Raw genomic sequence first — 22,936 nt, 5'->3', positions numbered from 1 at the left:
AAATGAAAACTCCCATAGCCAGATTCAAGAGCTCACAGAACAAAGCAACCAAAAAGAAACAATTCAAATATCATGGTGTTATACAGGATATGATAGCTTCCACATTAAAGAACCAAAGGACTTGGAATATGATATACCCAAAAGCAAGGGAGTTAGAATTACAACAAAGAATTACCTACCCCCCAAAACTGAATATTTCAGGGGGAAATGGCTATTCAATGATTAGAGGAGTTTCAAGTATTTCTAATTAAAAGACTAGAGTTTAATTTAAAAAAAAATTGACCACCAAATACAAGACTCAAGAGAAACATAAAAAGGTAAATAGAAAGAAGAGAAAACATAAGAAATTCAATCAGGTTTAATTATTATATTTCTTTATGGCAAGTTGATAGCTGTAACTCTTAACAACTTTATTGCCATAAGAGTAATTAGAATGATTATATATAGATAGAGAGTGTTGTCATAAGGTGACTTTTTTTGGGATGACAGCAAAAAAAAAAACACAACAAAATAAAGAGATGGAAGAATAATGAGGGAGAGATTGCATGGGGGTAAATTATCCCATTTAAAAGAGGCATGAAAGAACTATTATAAGAGAGGGAATTATGGGATGAGAGGTGTGACAAAGTTTAAACCTTTCTCTCAATAAAATTGGCTCAAAGAGGGAATAACATATGGCTGAAAATAGAAATCTATCTCACCCTATAGGGAAGTAAAAAGGAAATAGAGATAATTGAAAGGAGTGGGAGAATTGATAAAAAAAAAAAAGGAAGTTATACTGGGGAAGGTGTTAATCAGAAGTACAACAATTGTGAGAAGGAAAAGTCTGGGAGTAAGAGAAAGTGGGGAGGGGGAACTAAAAATAACATGGAGGGAAATATGCAGTTAATTCTTCTATCTATAAATGCTTAGAGCACTAGTCTTGGAGTCAGGAGGATGGAAGTTCTAGTTCAACCTCAGACACTTAACACTTAGTAATTATGTAACTTTGGACAAATACTTAATCCTGATTGCCTTCCATCCAGGAGTGTCTCCAATTATCCTAATTCAAATCTGGCCACTGGACTCAGATGGCTCAAATCCAATTCATGTGCTTGTCATGGGAACACTTCCCCTGATTTTGTGGTCTTCTTCAGGAATGAAGGACAAACATCAGGATCAGGATCAGGAAATGCAAATGGAATGAACTCATCTATAAAATGAAAGTAGATCACAGAATGAATTAAAAACCAAAATCCTACAATATACTGTTTACAAGAAACACATTTGAAGCAGAGATAACACATAGGGTAAAGGTAAGGCATCGCAGCAGCAGACTCTATTAAGCCAAGAAAGCAGAGTAGCTATCATGATTTCACTCAAAGCAAAAGCAAAAAGAGATCTAATTAAAAGAGATAAAGAAGGAGTTTATCTTGCTGAAAGGGACCATAAAAATGTAATCTTATCGCTACTAAACATGTATGCACCAAATGGTTACAGCATCTAAATTTTTGAAGGAGAAGTTAAATGATTTCCAGGAGGGAACAGATAAAACTATAATAATTCATTAGGATCTCTACTTTCCCCTCTCAGATCTAAATAAATCTAACCACACAGAGAAAAAAAGAAGTTAAGGAAATTCTACCAAAGTTAGATATATTAGATCTCTGAAGAATGAATGGTAATAGAAAAGGTTACAGCTTCTTCTCGTCAGTAAATGGCATCTACAGAAAAACTGACCATGTGTTAGAACATTAAAAACCCCACGACCAAATGCAGATAAGTAGAAATAGTAAATGCATCCTTTTCAGATCATGATGCAATAAAAATTACATTAAATAATGGACAATGGAAAGAGACATTAAAATTACTTGGAAATTAAGCAATCTAATCCTAAAAATAAAAGGAGGTCAAAGAACAAATCATAAAAACAATCAATATACCAAAATTTATAGGTCACAGCCAAAGTGATACTTAGGGAGAAAATTATATCTTTATTCATTTACATTAATAAAATAGAGAAAAAGTAAACCCACAAATTGGATCTGCAGCTAAAAAAGTTGGAAAAAGAATAAACTAAAAATCCCCAATTAAGCATTAATTTGGAAATGATAAAAATCAAAGAGTAACAAAATTTAAAGTAAGAAAGCTAGAACTTGATTTATGGGGGGGAAAAAACTAAAATAGATAAGCCATTAATTAATTTATTTTAAAAAACGGAAGAGAACCAAATTACTAGTATCAACTATAAAATGGATAAATTTGCCACCAATAAAGAGGAAATCATGACAATTGTTAGGAGCTTTTTTCCCAATTTTATATGCCAAAGCATTTGACAATCTAAATTAAATGGATGAAAAAGCAAAAATTTCCTGGATTAATAAAAGAAGAAATAAAATACTTAAGTAATCCATTCTTAGAAAAAAAGAAATTAAATAAAAATCCCAGGGGTGGCTAGGTGGTGCAGTGGATAAAGCACCAGCCCTGGCATCAGGAGTACCTGAGTTCAAATCCAGCCTCAGATGCTTAATAATTACCTAGCTGTGTGGCCTTGGGCAAGCTACTTAACCCCATTTGCCTTGCAAAAACCTAAAAAAAAAAAAAAAAAAGAATAAAAATCCCCAGGATCAGATAGATTTACAATTAAACTCTATCAACATTTAAAGAACAATTAATCCCAATACCATATTTGGGAAAAACAAGTGGAGATGGGAATCCTACCAAATTCCTTTTATGACACAAATATGGAGCTGATATCCAAACCAGGAAGTGACATAACAGAAAGAAAATATTAGATCAATTTCCCAAATATTGATACAAAAACTTAAATAAAATACTAGCAAAGACTTACAGAAAGATATTATAATGATCATACATTATGAATAGGTGGAATTTATACCAGGAATGCAGGGCTGGTTCAATAACAAAACCAACAGAAATTACTTAATAATCTCAAAGGATTCAGGAAAGACCTTTAACAAAATATAGCATCCATTGCTATTGAAAGCACTAAGTGGAGCTTACCTTAAAATGAGAAGTAATATTTATCTAGAAAGTGATGCAGGGTGAAAATACTTCCCCATTCTATGTCATATTTTTCCATGAATAAAAATAAGAATCACATGATCACATAACCTCCATGTTAAAAAGGACTGCAGAAGCCATCTAATTCAATCCACAAAAATCTCTTGGGAGGTGGGCAGAGGTGGGGAGGAAAGTGGGGCTAACTTTCTGCCAGGGTAGTCCATTCTAATTCTAGATTTGACTCCATTGTGTATTTGAAAATTAGTTGCTAAGTTTATTAATTAGCTCTCCATAGCATCTCTCCCATTTGTCTTCTTTTTGAGCAAACAATATACCCTCTAGTGAATAGGGCATAAGGCTCTGAGTCAGGGAGATCTGGTTTCAAATTCCACATTGGAGGCTGTTTTTAGCAGTGTGACTCCAGGGAAAGTCATTTAATCACTCTGTTCCTCTGTTTCTTCATCTGGAAAATGGACTTACCCTTATGATCATACCCTTAATTTATAAACATTGAATTCTTAGTGCGTAGCAGAGTGGGAATAATTGATACTTAATAAATAGTTGTCAGTTGAATTTTCCCTCTTGTCAATGTCATCATGCTTCTCTCAGTAAGATGAGCTAAGGATTTTAGGACAGTACTGTCTATAAGATCTATATAGCATATTAGTGATAGGAGATGCTATATATAAATTCAAGTTTTTAGAATGTCTTAAGAGGTCACCATAATAATAACTTCCTATATCCTTCAGAGAGGATCCACCCATCATACTGCAAACATTCCTTTGGTTCTATTAATGTGTACTTATGGTTTTTATCTTTTATTTATTTTATCTTTTGTTTCCCACCCTTGCAATGTGACCAATCCATCTCCTTTCCTATTCAAATACAATTCTTTTATGCTCAAGTCATACTTCATAAGACAGTACAGGCTGCTAATATCCACTACATAAATCTTTCCATTGTCCTTGGGAAAACCTCATAATTTTAATTCTTCCTCAGTCATGGACATTGATATTCTATGATCCACAATCATAGAGCAGCATCAGGAACCAATCAACTTTAAAGAAGTTTCAAAATATCCAGGGTAGCACTTTTTGCATTAACAAAGAATTGGAGTAGGATGGGAAGAAGGTCTTGAATCAGTTGTGGAATGGCCAATTGTAAGTATGAATGTAATAAACTATTATTTCCCTGTAAGAATAGCAAATAAAGACTTCAAAGAAATATGTGAAGACCTATGTGAACTGATGCAAAGAAAGGGAAGTTAAATAGAGTCATGAAAAATATACACAATGACTACAATTAAATGGAAAGGAAAAGAGAGGGAGTTGCAGAAGTGGGGCCTATAGATAGAGAATATTACACATACTGTCAGACTCAAGTGATATGTTGGTTAGTTAAGAGAGACAGAGAGAGAGACAGAGACAGACAGTCACAGAGAGACAGAGAGAGAGAGACAGAGGGAAGGGGGGGGGAAAGAGAGAGAGAGAGACAGAGACAGAGAGAGGCAGAGAGACAGAGAGACAGAGAGAAACAGAAAGACAGAGACAGACAGAGACAGAGTCAGAGAGAGCCAGAAAGAGAGAGTATGTGGCATAGTGGATAAATGACTGGCCCTGGAGAAAAGAAAGCCTAGATGCAAGTACTTTCTCTGACACTTAGTATCAATCAGTCAATATTTATTAAACATATACTATGTGTCTAGCACTATTGTTAAAAACTGGAGATAGGAAGAAAAACAAAATAGTCTTTACCCTGAAAGAACCTGGCATCTAATGGAATAAGACAACACACCTAAGGAAATTAGCAGAATCACGAAAAATACATAAAATGAGCACAACAATGAAATGGAATGAATGAGAGAGACAAAGACAGAGACAGGGATACAGAGAGAGATTGAGAGAACAGAAAATTCACCTCCTTCCCTTATCTGCAGAAATGGGGGACTATGGGTATAGAACATTGCATGCATTGTCAATTTAATTTCCTCTTTTTTTACATATGAGACAAGTGAGAAAAAAATGGCAGGAACATAGACTTAATCTTTGATTTTAATTATAGTACCCTTTCCTTCATCAAGTTAACTCTACTAACGTGCTGTGTAACAAATAGATGAAAAGGACAGACAGAAAAAAAGGAATTATTGTATTATATAGTATATAAATCTATATCTAATAGATAAGTGGGTAGAATTTAATGAAGGAAACAAAGAATATACTTTTAGGGGAAAAGGGGTCTTACAGAAGTATTGATCATGTATTATACTGCAAAGAACATATGAGAAGCCCAATAAGTATGTTTTTGAGAATAAATTCTAAGCAACCAAAAAGATAAATGAATGCTTATCTGTTGAAATATTTTCATAATAATATTACTTTTAATTGAAAAAAGACTCAAAAAATTGGAAGTCAACCAAATGTCCAACAATTAGGTGATGTTTGGACACATTTTGGAATAATATAATAATTATCAACATTATCAGTGATTGCATATAAGGAAATATGAGGAAAGCTTTATAAAATAATACAGAGCAAAAAAGACACATCAGAAGAATAAAAACAAAACTATAATTGAATAAAAAAGAAATAAATGTGAAAGAAATAAGAAAAAATTCTTTAGAGCAAGGGCTTCTTAACTTTGGGGTTATAAACTTTTTTTTTAGGTTTTTGCAAGGCAAATGGTGTTAAGTGGCTTGCCCAAGGCCACACAGCTAGGTAATTATTAAGCATCTGAGGCTGGATTTGAACTCAGGTACTCCTGACTCCAGGGCCAGTGCTTTATCCACTGCGCCACCTAGCCACCCCTCACTGCGCCACCTAGCCGCCCCTCACTGTGCCACCTAGCTGCCCCTCACTGTGCCACCTAGCTGCTCCTCATTGCGCCACCTAGCCACCCCTGGGTTTATAAACTTTTAAAAAATGCTGATAACTGTATTTGAATATACTTTGAATTGGGGGGGTATCTTCTGTACTTTGTTTTTTAAATTTTTTTTTTAAATAATTTTGAAAAGGCATCCATGGGCTTCACCAGTGTGTGAAAGGTATACATAAAAGAAAAAAAAAGTCAAGAACCACTGAATTACGGAGTATGCCCATTATATTGTCATTTAATGTTTATTTTGACAAATAATTTTTAAAGATATAGGTACTTGTAAAAATCAGAGATTCTATAAATTGCATTTATGGACCATAATGCAATGCAACAAGTAGCAATAATGAGGCAAGTAGAGCATTTATAGAATATCTGTTTTCACCTTCTTAACCTATAGTCTGATGAGCAGGTCAGGTCTTTAGAGCAAAGATAGTACTAGTACTTCCCTCAGAGGTCTAGGAATAACTGACAGATTGAGTTGTGTCTTTCTCTAATAGTTTTACTTGATAACTTCATATGATATGCTCACCCAATATAAATCACCCCATTATAAGTTTGGCCAATTGAAATCTCCTCAATATTAATGATTGCCTGGGGGGGGGGTGGCTAGATGGCGCAGTGGATAGAGCACTGGCCCTGGAGTCAGGAGGACCTGAGTTCAAATTTGACCTTAGACACTTAATAATTACCTTTGTGACCTTGGGCAAGCCACTTAACCCCATTGCCTTGCAAAAAAAACCCTAAAAAAAATTTAAAAGATATTATTGATTGCCAATGACCATCAATTAGTTTTTTCAAAAGGATATATACTGAGAAAGGATAGCAAAGTCAGAAATATAAATATATCCCTGCAAGTCATTCTCAGTCTCTAGGAGAGTGGATTCAAACTTTAAATGATCGACATAAAGCATTTGTCCTCTAAGTTTACTTTTGAATGTGACATAGCTAATCTTGAAGTCACTCCTTTGCTTCCAGGACACAGTGACTCAGATGCTTGGTTGATCCACTGTGAGCCTGAGTCTAATAGGTTGTTCCTCAATATCACTCACTTGATTAGTCATTGTGATTACACACTCTGCCATGGACTCCAGTGTTGGACCTCTAATGGATCTTTTAATATTTTGAAACTTCCAGATTCATAACCTGGACCATCCCTTCTCCAATATCTTTATCTAAAATCAAGAAAGAATAAAGACAGGTTATACATAGGTGTCATGAACTCACCGTCACAAAGTGGCCCCAACAGGCAACTGACAGTAATTACCTCAACTCTTAGTAAGGACACAGATAAACAGAGAGAAGAAATACTTGGGTATACACCAAAACAGGGAAAAGACCCTCAATATGTATGCCTGCTCAGAAGCAAAGTTATCAAGTCTTCATAGGGCTTGGACCAGGAAAAATTATTACAAAAGTTCTAAGAACCTAACCCTTTTTGAAGAATCCTCTTTATTGACCAGGTCGTAGGGGGAAGAAAACCTTAATGGCATGAAATAATGATTGGGTAAAGAGGAGAAATTATAAAAAATAGCAGATTATAGCAAAGATAGTCACAATACAGATCTATGGGATGTAGACAAAGTGATAAAGGCAAATTCATAACATTATGTGAATGAATAGAGAATAAAAATTACTTGAGCTTGCACTTAATGATTTTATAAAAGGAAGAAACCAAAAAAAAGAAAAAGAAAAAAGTCAAGGTCATAGCAGAAACCAATATAACTAAAAAAGGAATAATAGCAAGTATCCTATTTTTGGGTTGACTTGGGACATAGTGGCATCATCATGAATTCAAAAGATATCAAGAAATATCTCTGCTAATAAATTTGAGAATCTGAAGGAAATGCATTATCCAGAAAACTATTTAATGCCAAAACTAACAAGCAGTTCTTTACCTCAAGACCATTTTTTTAGTTTTTGTAAAGCAATGGGGTTAAGTAGCTTGCCCAAGGCCATATGGCCAGATAATTATTAAATGTCTGAGTCCGGATTTGAACTCAGGCACTCCTGACTCCAGGTCTGGTGCTCTATTCACTGCACCACCTAGCCGCCCCTCCAGACCATTTTTAGAAGTGGAAATAGGTTCATTGAAGAGTTAACATAAGATCCATGCTAATTCACTAGTAAATTCTGACAAACCTTTAAAGAACAAATAATTCTTATACTTTACAGACTGTTTATAAATGTGGAAGAAGACTGCGGGTCACCTAATTCCTCCTATCAGGTTAATATTGATCACTAAGCCAAATTAAAAAAACTGAAAAAGAAAACATAAAAAGAATATCATTACTAAATATTGTTGAAAAGCTACTAAATAAAATACTTGCAATTAGACTTTAATAGTACTTTCAAAAAAATCATCCATGATGACTGCATAAGATTTATAAATGGAATACAAAGATGGTTTTAATACTAGGAAAAAGAATCAATATAGCAAATCTTACTTTAAAAGAGAGAAAAAAGGAACATTGCATGTTCATAAAGTTAGATACTGAAAAAGTCTTTGATTAAATATAGCATACATTTGTATTTAAAAGTTTTAATGTAAGAATAAAAAGATTTCTCCATAATATAATTTAAACATATACTTGAAATTAGTAGCTAATATCATCATTAATGGAAAAACATTAGAAGCGATCCTATTAAAAACAGGTGTTAATCAAGCAAGTTATATTCTTGCTCCTCCCATTTAACTTAGCTTTAAAACACTCCTTGAAAAGTTTCTGTTACATAGACTATTGTGCTGATTGCAGCAAGATCAGAATCCTGAAGTCCTTTAAATGTAATCCATAATTACTCAAAAGTCTTTCACTAACCTAGAATCTTAAACAAAAAAAAAATTAGCCTGATATAGGTGCCTAACATCATACTTAAAGCAAAATCATATGAAAAACATGACATATTATAGGGTGGAGAAGTTGAGGGGATTATTATATTCTATGGGGACAATTGTAACAAAGGCTCTAGTATTTTATTATGAAAAAGACAGAGAGAGTCAGGAAGAAGAGCCCACCACAACCCACTATAATTAATTATTCTTGCTACAAAGTGATGTCAATTATTTCTACACTGCTAAAAGACTGAAAGTGTTTTCAGAGTCCTACAAATTCAGTACCTTCTAAACTCAGTACCTGGAGCAAGAGTGACTTTTTCCAGTCACAGGTCTGCTAATAAATATTCACATAGGAAAAACCAAATGTATGAATATATGACTATTTTCCAGAATATAATGTGCAATTGACAGAACAGCCCAATTGCTGGTCTTTCAGTGGATCTATTTTGGATGGATACTGCATTTGGACAATGAACCGCCCTTAATCAAACAGGAAAAAGAGAGCAGTTTGTATAATGTGTATGTAAAACTTATTGATCAGTATTTTGAATGACCTAAAACTTTTCCTATAAAAAGCAGTCTATCTTTTTATTATCAATATTCTTGAAGGAATAATAATGTACTGAAAATATTAAATTCTATAGTCACTGAAGGATTAAATTTATAGTAATCCAAAGGTTAGTGAAAGACACACTGTAGGCACAATCATGCTTGACAATATTAATTAAGAACAATATGAAAGATACACTGTAAAATATCTTATCCAAAAAATGTACCTATTAAAAAAGAGGTGGGCTGCCTTTGTGTTCCCCTAGTCCCCAAACAAGGTGAAGAATTCTAGAGGAATGTCCTTAGAATGTTGTATGGAGCCTCTATGGAGGATTTACAGGAGAATCTAGGAAACAAGTCTTACAGGATAAGGAGGCATGGATGGGTCACAATCATATGAAGGGATGAAATTACATATTAGAGAAAACAGTTTCATTCAAGTATCAAAAGAAGCAATTGAACATAAAAAATAAATTTTAAAAATAAGCACAGGAAATGAAGATAAAACATCTTCATTTGTAGATGGCATGACTGTATATCTAAAAAAATCTAAGGTAATCAATAAAAAATTAATGAAGCAATAAATTATTTTACTATATTACTGAGATAAGATAAACATACAAAATCATCTATAATTTTGTATACCATCAACAAGAGTCAAAAAAATGAGAAGTACCCTTTACAATAATGAGCAAATGTATCAAATATTTGACTATTGATTTTCAAGACCTATGTAAGTTGAATTTTAAAATGATTTTGAAAGAAATCAAAGAATAGTTGAACAATGGAGGGATATCCACTGCTCACAATTAGATTGAGCAAATGTAAAAAATATCAGTGTCTCCCAGATTATTATACAAATTTAATGTAATATTCATCAAAATTCCCATAGATAGTTCATAAATTTGACTTAATAAATTTAATATAGAAAACTAACATCAAGAACTATGAAGAAGTATATCTTTTGCTGGTGAAATTGCAAAACAGTCTTTTTTTTTTTGGTAAATCATTCTGGCAGCACGCAGCAAGAGTTCTAAAAATAATCATATTCTATGACTCACTAATTCCACTGTTGGGAATATGCCCTGAGGGTATTATCAACAAATAAAAAAAAGAGCTCATTGATGATTTTATAGGAGCATTATTTATATTTGTAATAAATATTGGGAGCAATTTAAATGTCCCAAAATAATGAGTCAAACAAATTGTTATACATCAACGCAATGGAATACTTTAATGTAGTAAAGATAAATAAGTATGAAATGAAATGCAATTTTATTAAATAATGTGAAATAAAAAAAAGCAGAATCAGAACAAAACTATTTAAGAAGAAAAGAGAATGGAAATGAATGAACAAAGAGTACTTATTGATGTAGGCTTAAGAGGAATAAATGAAAAGTTTCTATGACATTTCATGTATTTAAATGTAAATCTAGCTGAAACAGGTTTAATTGCTTGTATTCACATTTAAAATCAATTTTACAATGGATCATTTTTTAAATTATGAAAAATAAGGGTAGCAAAGGGAGACTAACTAGCATGTTTACATCTCAAAAGGTACTCTAAAGCTATAATGACAAAAAGTGCCCAATACTAGGAAAAAAGAATAGAAAAATAGATCAATGGAAAAGAATAGAGAACAGAGACAGAACCCAATGTATATAAACAATTAGTGTTTGTTGAGCCCACATTTCAAAAATGCTAAAGAATCGAATTCAATAAAAACTGTTTGGAAAACTGAATGACTACAAGGTAAAACAAAGGATATAGATCCATACCTCATACCATACCCCACAATTGGATCAATATTTGTCCAGCTATGAAGAGGAGGGGCATTTTTATTGATCAAACAAATAGAGAAAAATCAATGGAGATAAAAGTAATGGGTTTGATTATATAAAGATAAAAGGATTTTACACAACAAAAAGCATTCTCTCTAAAAAACTCCAAGAAAAGAGGCTAATTGGGGTAGACAGTAAATATATAGAAAATAGATGGCATTCAGAATCTTTAAGAAACTGATGCTATCTAAAAGATTACTACTAAACATATCCTAATGGAGCAATAGTTAAAGCCATGAATAGATCATTTATAAAGGAAAGTAAAACAAAAATTTCCTATTACTGAAAGAGCAAATTAACAACCTTAAATTAACACCATATTAAAATGGCAAAAATATCCAAAGATGATAAAGACCCGTGTTGGTAAGCCTATAAGGAACTAGTTATCCTAGTCTATTTTTGATGGTATTATAAACTAGTTTAAATATTTTGAAGAGAAATGTGACAATATGCAATAGAAAACAAAAAAAAACCAAATTATACTTTTCAAAATGATACAGCAAGAGTTCTAGGTTTGGAATTAGATCATCTTATTTTGTATCCTATCTCTTTGATCTTGGGCAAACTACTTCATTTCAATGGAACTCAGTTTCCTTGTTTGTAAAGGGAAGGACCTAGTTTAGAAAAGGGCAGCAAACTACAGCCATTAGGTCAAATCAGGTAGCTGTTTTTTGTACACCTGTGAGCTAAGTAGAGCTACATGGTTATTGGACAAAGATCATGCATTTTAAAAATGTTTTAAACTAAACTTTTGATTTCATTAGCTTAGGGAATTTCAAAAGAGAAACTTCTTCGTCCATAGCACTCATACGGCAAGTTGTAGTCTTAGATAGATGCCTGACCACTAAGAGTTTAAATGACTTGCTCAAAGACACATAGATCCAGTATATATCTGCTATGCTATGCTACTTCTCATATTAAAAATACCAACAATTAAATTAATATTTGTAAAATTGTGTCATTATTTGCAACCTTTAACTCTTTTTCCATTACTCCATCATCATTACTGTGGAAAAAGAAATGGACTACTTAAGAACATTTTTTATTTTTGTCCACTTCACATGTTGCTGGGAGCAAAATAATTCACTACTTTTCAGTAAACATTCTGATGGTGAGTCTCAGAATACTTAGCTAGAGATGTCCTGAAATAGCAGAGCCTTCTCTTTGTGTGTATGATAGGAAGGATTCATTTCTATGGATCAATAGTGGATATGTATTTATTCTACATTTACTATATGCCAAAGAAGGGCAGTTAGATGGCACTGTGGCCATCATGGCTCCACCCTCCAATAGAGAAACAGAAATGAGAAGGTTGATGAGACATTACAGGATGATGTAGTTATCCCAATAATGAGCTTTCTAAGCCATGGTAGAGAAATCAGTCAGAGAAGTCCCAAGGAAACACAGCTCAACACAGATTTTTTCATGTATTTTTAAAATTAAATTCAAATACAAAATAAGAAAAAATCCTAGGGGTGGCTAGGTGGCTTAGTGGATAAAGCACCGGCCTTGGAGTCAGGAGTACCTGGGTTCAAATCCGGTCTCAGACAATTAATAATTACCTAGCTGTGTGGCCTTGGGCAAGCCACTTAACCCCATTTGCCTTGCAAAAAAAATCCATTGTCATGTGCACATAAAAATATGAGAATTCATAATATAAAGCAATATATTTCCATTTCAAGAAAACCTGTATGATAAATACTATGCATTGTGTTCAAAATTGTCCATTTTTTCTTTGCTTCCTTATTGGATTTCTTCTGTTCTCAGTTGTGCACTGCTTATTTTATTTTCCCCTCCCCCCATGACTACAGTTAATATGTATATGTTTATATATACATATATATATTTACACATACATCATATATGTAAACATTTATATATACATATACACATATTCCTACATACACAGAGATAGAGTATGCTATACCTATTCATAAATATCTATATATTTGTTTTGTGTGTGTCTCATTTTTGTAACATCTCCTGAAAGCAACAACCCCCCCTCATTCTTCTACTTTACTCCTACTCTCTATCTTGCCCTATTATTCCTTAAACTTATCCCCTTCCAAGAATCCTTCCCTTCCATACCCTTCTACACCCTTCATTAATCTACACATCCTTCTATATATCCCCTTATCCTAATATCTCACCCTCTAAGAGTACTCTCCCTAGCTCCTTCTTATTTTTTCGAAATTTAAAAGACTTTTATACACACTTTTATACATACATGCATACACACACACACACACACACATATATATATATATATATATATATACCTGCATATATACATATAGATATAATGTTTGTCCTTCATTTAGAAAGAAGACCATAACATCAGGGAGGTGATACCATGACATGCACATGAATTGGATTTGAGTAACGGGGTGCTGTGCTAAGTCACTAGACTCACTTTCTCCTCCAGAGCCATCTGGGTCCAGTGGGCAGATAAGAATGAGGATGACTGGAGACAACCCTAGACACAAGGCAATCAAGGTTAGATGATTTGCCAAGATCACACACAATGCCTGAGGCAGGATTTGAACTCAGGTTCTGCTGACTTCAAGACTGGCATTCTGTTCACTGAGCTATTTAGTTCCCCACCTCCTAGGGACTGGGAATACCTCAATTTAATTTCACAGTGAAGATTATATATACAAGTATAACCAAGAAATTATATTTCTATGTATATATATATATATATGTATATGTGTATACACATACATACATTACACATATCTATGTATGTATTGTCCCTATTTAACCCATTCCCAATGAGAGTAGGTTTCCAGAACCACAAGCTCTCCTTCCCCATCGAATTCCTCTGGATCAATTCTTCCTCTCACACCATATTTTTTTAAAAAACAACTCTTTTGTTTTAATCTTTTCCTGCACTATTCTACTTTTAAGAATCCCACTGGACTCAAGTCTACTCTATCTTTCTGTCAAACTACTCAATTACTAATAACAATCTTGGACATATATGGTTTACATTCCTACATATATAGAGAAAATAATTTGAAAGTCTGGCAATTCATTGAATGTCCATTTTTTTAGTTAAGGATCATGTTTAATTTTGCTGGATATGATTTTTTGGCCATTCTTTTGCTCTTCAATATGTAATGTTCCAAGACAGGCAGTTAAGTTAAAGTATCTGCTGCTATATCTTGGGTAATTCCCAATCTGGCTACCCCTAGAGCTTGCTTCTTGTATTTTTTTAGGGTTTTATTTTTTTGAAAGACAATGGGGTTAAGTGACTTGCCCAAGGTCACACAAGTAATTAATAAATGTTTGAGGACGGTTTTAACTCAGGTCCTCCTGACTCCAGGTCTGGTGCTCTATCCACTGGGTCACTTAACTGCCCTTAGATGGGAGATGTTTACACTTCATTCTTGAAACTCCAATCCTAGGATTTTTCTTTCAGTCTTCTCAATCTTCTAGTTCCTCTTGTGTTGTCCTAGGAGGACCACTATTCTCCTGCAACTCTTGTTTCATTTTTTCCACTCTATGCTTTCCCTGAAGTGCTTTTGTGACTTGTTTGAGGAGGAAATATGTAGAGTTTGGAATTTTCTTACCTATTCTTCCATCATTCCAGAATCCTTCTTGACTCAGATTTTAAATGTTTCCAGTTTGGGAGAATTTGTACCTCACCACTTTTAAGAATCCAAGAACACTTTGATGCCTCAATTAGGATTGCAGAAACTTATTCTACAGAAAGAACAAAGATACAAAAATGATATCATTATGTATGAGAAGTACAAACAAAGTTCAAAGAGAGACAGGGCATTTCCAACCTAGCCAAGGAAGGGATACTGAAGAAAGTGGTTTTGAGTTGGACTATAAAGGACTGATAGGAATTCATCAGGTCAAAGAGAAATTAAGGGGAGAGACAATGGAAGTAGAGGTGAGAGAGTATGCACAAAATCAGGGATATCAGACAGTTTGAGAGAGAGAGAGAGAGAGAAATCAAATAGTCCAGGATATCTAGAAAACCAGATCTCAAAGTGCCTTTTAAAAAAATTTACTAAACAAAGTGAGAATTTTCATAACATAGTAGAATAATAAAAAAGATGATTTCACATGAAACTAAGTCTACTATGTATAACTTGCTATTTCTTTTAAATATATAATGAATTTATCATTTTTAAAAGCATAAAATAAGATAAATGGGATTACAAAATAAACCAGTTGTACTAAAATATAATTGTCAAAATATTTTTAAAAGTTTCTAGCCTCTGAAATAAGAATCTATAGTCTAATGAAACATTTAGGTGAAAATGTCCTGTGGGTAATTTCAAGTACAGATCTGGAGTTCTGAAAAAAGACCAAGAAAAACATTTAAGGTCTAAACTCCATTCTCGAGATACTAGTGTTGTTCCAGTTTAGAGGAATAAAAAGTTAAGCATCTAAATCCCATAATTCTTCTATGTCTTTTAAATTATAAAATTAACATTAGAATTGTAGTCTTAGGTAAAGCTAAATATCACAATAAAGTGCCAGGCCTGGAGTCAGGAAGATTCATCTTCCAGAGTTAAAATCTGATCCCACCCAACTACTGGCGGTGTGATCTTCGGCAAGTCACTTAACCTTGTCTGCCTCAGTTTCCTCATCTATAAAATGAGCTCGAGAAGGAAATGACAAACTATTCCAGAATCTTTGCCATGAAAACCCCAAATAGGGGCAGCTAGGTGCAGTGTAGTGCAGTGGATAGCACACTGGCCCTGGAGTCAAGAGAACTGAGTTCAAACTCAGCCTCAGACACTTAGTAATTACTTAGTTGTATAACCTTGGGCACATCACTTAACTCCATTGCAACTTAGTCTTAGATTATTTAGAGAACTGAAAGGTAAGGTGATTTTGCTCGAGGTCCCATAGTCAGTATATCTCAACTTTCTAGCCATTATGCCACCCTGATCCTTTAAATCCCAAATAAATAGTTTTTACAGTGTAACAGTCTTCATTAAAATCCAAGTGCTTTATTTGTTTTCAACCTGAATTAAAATCCCAGTTCTGTATGGCTTTAGGTAAATCACATCTCTCTGTGCCTCAGTTTCCTCATGTTGCACAACTGTTGAAGTTCCTTCCAACTCTAAATGTATGAATCCTATTCCAAAGCCACATTGTTGCAAGGAAATAAAATACTTGGATTTCTTAAAGGATGTTCCAGGCAAGCTCTAACAGGTCCTGTTGAACTGCAGAGGCTTCATTTGGGAGCCTATCAATTTATTAGAAGGCTGGTATCTAAGATCCCATCAAGCTATGTGCAAGGAGGATCATCAGAAGATCATCAGAAGAAGACTGTCAGCAGGTCCACATACAGCCTCAGCAAACATGAAGTGCAGTAGATGGAGTTGAGGCAGGAGCAGGGGGTGGTGGAGATGGGAATTCCTATGTCTAGAGCACAGCAACTATTTGCAGATCAAAATTCAGATCCTTTGAAAATATAAAGTTACTTACATGCTGTCTCCCCATTAGATTACAAGCTCCTAGAAGGCAGGGACAAATTTTGCCTTTCTTTGTATCCCTAGCATTGCCTGGAACATTGGAGCTTCTTGCTAAATGATTGTGAGTGTGTATGAATATCTTTCCATTGCTGTTCATCCTTCAGGCTAGCATTAATATTTCTAAAAACTAGAAAAAGCACAAAATTCTTTTGCAGACTCACATAATTTTAAAGCTTAAATGGATCTCATAGTTCAGATCATTCCCCTATTTAATGTATAAAAAAAATAAGACCCACTAATTACTGGAAAAATTGAACCTGGGACTCAGAGTTTTTCTATTCATATTGGTTTTGTTTTTTCCCATCTTCTAATTTAGGACCTAATCTTAAAAATTATTTTCATAGATCTTTTGTTTTTTATCACATGTATTTTTGAATATCACATGTATTATCTTTTCTGTTCCCCTCCTCCAAGTCCTATGTCTTGTAAAAAGATTCAAAAAAGAAAGAAGAGGAAATTTCCACAAAACTAACCAACATGAATGGTAGTATGTGGAATATATACATGTTTTCCCAACTCTGCAATGAAGAAAAGACCAGGCCCCTGAAATCACAGTGTTTTCCCATTTTCCTTACTTAATCTTTCCCGACGTCTGTCTCACATACCTGCTCTTCAAATGTTATTTGCCTGTAGGGACTTATCCAAGGTTATAAAAGTGTTACGTTCCAAAATTTGAATCCAATCTAGTATACTTTCCAGTGCAGGTAGATGATACAGTAGATAGAGCACCAGCTCCTGGAGTCAGGAGGACCTGAGTTCAAATTTGCCTCAGACACTTGATATTTACTAACTGTGTGACACTGGGCAAATCACTTATCCCTGATTATCTCACATTTAGGTCAACTCCAGTCATCCTGTTTCTCTCTCTCTTTCTCTGTGTGTGTGTGTGTGTGTGTGTGTGTGTGTGTGTGTGTGTGTGTGTGTATCTGTCTGTCTCTGTGTCTTTCCAGAGTTCTAGTTAACATAGGATGACCCCATTCAGTTCACAATCAGGCAATTGGAAATAGTTCAATTTGAAATGTTCCAAATGCTGACACTCTTCACCCTATTCTTTTGTCATATTTCCATAATTCATTTGATTTCTTTCTCTAAATATTTTCCTTGGAAATCAACTCAAAACTTACTTTTCTTTACAAACTAAAGGTAGAATGAAGACTGGGATGAGTTATAGGTGTTTCTTTTGATGACCTTTCTCAATTCAATCAGCAAAAAAATGACTGAGCAAGAGGGAGCTCTTAAAAGCTGACAGTAATGAATGATGAAGTTTAAGAGTTGGCATGAACTTTAGAGGTCATTTGAGAAATAAATAAATAGAAGATCAAAGAGAGGAAATGACTTGCCTAAGGTCACAAAGCTATTAAATGATAAAAGCAAAACTAAGAGCCAGATCATCTGGATCTGAGTCAAATGCTCTTTCCACTATCCCATATAACAAATAGAAAAGTTTATGGTAACTAAGGAAGGATTTTATTAAGAAAACAAACTCACTCTAAAGGAAGAACTATCCTAATACTCTGTACATTTCTATTTGTGATTTGATGGTCTAATATCAATAATAATTAGAATTTACTACCTCTTAGGTATTAAATTACTCTAATCAGAGTAGTTTAACACTCAGTGTTCTATCCTAAAGGAGATTTCTTCCAAACACTCCTTCACTCACTTGATAAAATTCAGCTAAGCAACTAACTTGAAATTTAACCCATGGAGGAAGAAATGCAGAAGAAGGGAAATCATAAATGATATGGGAAATCATAAAACTTACTGTGCAATCTATTGTTTTCTCATATTGGAATGTAAGGTCCTGGGAGGTAGGAACTGTCTCACTTTCTTGTATTTGTAACTCCAGTGCTGAGGACCCTTGATTAGCACTCAGTAGATTGCCACTGGTCTTTAATGACTCTGTAGGGAAGAGTGACACTGATGACTTTGTACACCTCTACCTCACTTAAATGCAATTGATGATGTCTTTGGTCCTGTTCAAGAGCAAAGGATGAATAAGAAGAAGATTCTATCTGTCTGTGGGTCTGACTATCTATTTACGATTCATCCCACCCATTTAACCTACCCACCTATCTACTCATTCATTCACCCATCTATCTATCCATCAATCTATCATCTAACTATCTATCTGCTTATCTGCCTATCTCTATCTATCCATCTATCTGTATAACTGTCTGTTCATCTGTCTGTTCATCCATCCATTCATCCATCCATCTCTATCTATATCTGTCCATCCAACTCTATCTATATCTATGTCTGTCTGTTTGCCTATCCATCCATCTATTCATCAATTAACTGCCTGACCATCTGTCCATCCAATTATCTTTCTCTCTACCTGTCCATCCATCCTTACATTCATCCATCGATCTATCTACCTACCTACCCACCTACTTACCTTTCTATCTAATCCTTTATCCTGTCTGTCTATTTAACTTTATCACACTATGGAACTACTCAGTTTAAGACACAGTCCTTCTCATTAAAGGGTTTATATTTGAGTTGGGCAAAAAGATTTTTAATATAGGAACAAATAAGGAATTGGGGAAACACATATACTAAAGGGGAAAGTGTGGTGAGGTAGAAAGAATGCAGGACAATCTTAAAAAATGAATATAAATGCCAGCTTTACCACTTACTAACAATGTGACCTTGGGAAAGATACCTCTTCTGTCTGGGCATTGGTTTCTTCCTTTGTAAAATGAAGACGTTGAACAATATGATTTCTAAATTCCTTTCAGTTCTTTATATTCCATGGTGTTTTTATGTGTATAGCAACATTATCAAAGTTCAGAGGACAGTGAAAGTCAGTGAAACTTGGTATTGCCAGGAAACTAAAAGTAACATGAGCAAAGTAGTGGAGATTCGAATGAGGTGAGAGTGGGGTGCAGTGCAATTGTGTGTGGAGTCAGAGCACATCTTCTTGCAAAAGCTGATTGTTATATTTTCAAAGTGGGCATTTACATCTTGGAAATCCCCAAATACTATTTGGTTCTTGTGCTTTGTTATTGAAGAAAACCAAAATGTTGTCACTATGTTTGAGACAAATTACAATGCATCTGACTGTGGCTAATCTGACCAAAAGGAGCATGGAATGCTCTACCACAGTTTGGGCACAAATAATCCATTTGAACACCTAGGGTGCTTACTCTAAACTTAGGTATGTCTTATTTCCTTTGAGCAATTTCAATTCTGCCTTCCTCACAGAGTGCAACACCCTCACTGATGAGGGCATGCCATTCTGCGCAGTCCTGTGCCACTGTCTCCCAAGCTGTACAGTCAATTCCAAAGTTCTTAAGAAATACCTTCATAGTGTCCTAGACCCCCTTGTGAGAGCTTGCCCTGTGTGAGTTCTCCACAAAATAGGTTTTTTGGCAAGTGTATGTCTGGCATTCTAACAACATGTCCAGTCCATCTTAGTTGCATTCTCTGTAGTAAAGTTGGAATGCTTGGCAGTTTAGCTTGAGAAAGGACTTCAGCATTATTATCTTCTCCTGCCAGTGATCTTCAGAATCAAATACTACAAATCAGGGCTTGCTTTATTGTTTTGTTGATTCTCTATAAACTTAAGAAAATGATGGAGAAAAATGTTAATAATGCAAATTAAACTTTAAAATGTAATCTGCATACATTGTCTGGAGAGCCAGTAGTTAAATATTCACCAATGCTCCTGGTAGGAACAGAAAAGAGATCAGCCTAGCTAGAAATGAGAAAATGAGAAAAAAAGGTTGGGCATGCAATGGCACCAAGACAGTGGGTATCTATAGGGTAAGTAGCAAAGGGGGGGGGGGTAGGGAAAAATGATGGTTACTGGGACTTTTTCCCATATGGAATATGATCCATAAAAACCACTATAGCAGCAAGACCTTTCTCAGGCTCTGTCTCCTAATCTTCTCTTTGCATAAGAGTAAACAATTATCATTACAAAACAAAGTATGCTTTGAGGTAAGATAGGAGACCAGGAAAAGTTTTCTGCTGGAGGAGACATTTGAATTGGCTTTAAAGGATGGGTGGGAGTTCAACATGGAACACATTCCAGTCCTAGAACAGTGAAGCAGAGAAGTAGAGGGAATATTTCCAAGGGTACCAAGTAATCCAATTTTAGCCAGAATATAGCACTCACACAGGGTGAGATAAGAGTGAGGAGGAAGGGTGGCACCATATTGTAGTGGCCATTTAATGCCAGGCAGAGGAGTGTGAATTTTATCCTGAATTACATTGCACCTGGTCTTTCTTTGATCAATGGCATTTTTCCACTTAGATTTCTAAAGACAAAAACTAGATCTTTTTAAAAGGAGCCTAGTGTTCATACCACATTCTTTGGATAAGAACACTAAGGAACTCTCTGATTATTGTTACCTTTTATTGATTTTTCTCCTATGATATGGTACATGCATTACTTCCATAGCATTACTTATCAATATATAAAATTAAATTACTCTTGTCAAAGTTGTTTAATGCTCTTTTTCTGTCCTGAAGGAGATTTCTTCTGAACTTACAATACTCACTTGGGTAAAATCCAGTGAAACAACTAATTTGAAATATCATTGGAGTTTATACCAAGGTTCTACTAGGCAGACAGGAAATCCCGAAAAATAATAACAACAATAATAGCTAAATTTTATATAATTCCTACTGTTTGCCAGACACTATGCTAAGCACTTTATAATTATTAGCTCATTAAAGTGCTATTATTATACTTATTTTATAAATAAGAAAACTGAAAACAGAGGTTGAGTGACTTGTTCAGGGTCACACAGGAAGCATCTGAGACTTAAATTTTTCAGATCTTCATTCCAGATCCATGATCTATCTATCCACTATACCAGCAGCTAAATCAGCAACAATTAAAGCAGTCCAAAATTGCATAATTCTCATATTGATTATGTCTTTTAATCCTAAAATGACAATGAGGTAGACAAGTCATCTTCATTTTACAGAAAGTGACCCCTCCACTCAGAGAGGTCAGGTAGCCTACTCAAGGTCATACAGATAATGGTAGAGTTAGAAATGGAGTTGTGGCATTTTCAAAGTTTGAGAATTATAGTGTATGGTAATTAATCATTTTATTAATAGTGTTAGCAAATGCAATCATGTCAGCAGGCTCAGGGTTTATATGCCCTTAGAAGAGTGGATGTTCCAGAAGATGACAATTAACTCTGATTGGTTAACAAGAAATGAGAAAGAATGAATATTACAATGAGGAGATGGATTTATTCTAATGAATTTTGATTGTGTCATTTACTTCTAAATTATCCACAGCCTTAGGCAAATTAATCAAAGAATTTATCCTCACACCAAACACCATGGGCAGAAATTCCCCTAGATAAGATGGTCTAAATGGGTTAAATTTTTGTCAGAGGTAAATTTAAAGACCTTAAATAGTGATGTTAGTCATGATCATCTGTGTAAAGCATGAAAGATAAGTACAGATGCATAGTAACTGCTATGAGAAACCAAATAATCATGTCCTTTGATCCAGTCATAGCCATGTCCCCCAAGGTAGCTGAAGCATGTGGAGTGCTTAGAGTTTGGTCAGACATTGAAGACACCAAGGTCAGATACTAAAAACACCAGGTCATCACCAATTCTTTTGACTATTGTCTTGCCACTCAACTTTAATGACTCCGGAAGAGAAAGTGATGACTTTGTGCAATTCTGCCTCACTTAAGTCATAGGCAAATTGGTCCTCCTCAAAAATGAGGGATTAATAGCAACAAGAATCCCAGGAGAACAAAGGCAAAAAGGAGAAATCACATATAACATTTAAAACAGCTTTTTTGTGTGTGGTTGATGGCAAAAAATGAGTACTAAAGTTAAAAAGTATTAACCAACTGGAATAATATTGCTTTTTAAGAAGTGGCCAATATGTCAGATTCAGGGAGATATGGAAAGATTTGTATGAACTGATACAGAAAGAACCAAATAGAATCAGGAGAGCAATATGTACAATATTTACAAAAATGAAAATGAAAACAATGGTAAAATGCAATTGAGATAAGATTAATTTCCATAATCAATTCTGGAAAAACAGGTGATGAAGTAGATACCCTTTTCCATAAATAAGAAAGATAGATAGATGAATAAATGAATATTTATGGAATAACTGGGAGTGTACTACCAGATGCACACTCTAAACTTAAGTGTTGTTTATTTTAACAAGAGTGTCCAATGGGAGCATAGAGGCTTTTTCAAGAAAATGATTATGGTGTAAAAAAAGGTCATTTTTTTAAAAACGTGACTTAAAGAAGGTGATAAGTTGATTAGCTGATTGTAGTTTAAGGTGAGTATAAGGAAATGGTTTCAGACTCAACCCTATTTCATGAGTAGTATTT

General features: G+C 34.4%; 1 long non-coding RNA gene across 4 annotated transcripts; it reads right to left on the bottom strand.

Annotated features, from left to right (window-relative positions):
* Positions 1 to 448: 448 nt before the first annotated feature.
* LOC141488140 (uncharacterized) lies at positions 449 to 21,142 on the bottom strand. Of its 4 annotated transcripts, none has more exons than XR_012468592.1 (4): positions 18,367 to 20,384; positions 14,673 to 14,805; positions 6,924 to 7,046; positions 449 to 1,192 (listed from the first exon to the last, which is right to left on the bottom strand). It is a non-coding gene; the product is annotated as an uncharacterized LOC141488140 (long non-coding RNA). The 4 variants fall into 4 exon arrangements; XR_012468593.1 differs by lacking the exon at positions 449 to 1,192 and adding an exon at positions 21,110 to 21,142 and having other exon boundaries at positions 5,821 to 7,046; positions 18,367 to 18,503; XR_012468594.1 differs by lacking the exon at positions 449 to 1,192 and having other exon boundaries at positions 5,821 to 7,046; positions 18,367 to 18,503; positions 19,241 to 20,384.
* Between the last annotated feature and the right edge of the window lie 1,794 nt (positions 21,143 to 22,936).

This window comes from Macrotis lagotis, chromosome 1 (genome assembly GCF_037893015.1).
Source record: "Macrotis lagotis isolate mMagLag1 chromosome 1, bilby.v1.9.chrom.fasta, whole genome shotgun sequence".
NCBI lineage: Eukaryota > Metazoa > Chordata > Mammalia > Peramelemorphia > Peramelidae > Macrotis > Macrotis lagotis.
This window is presented reverse-complemented; position numbering and strand designations above follow the sequence as displayed.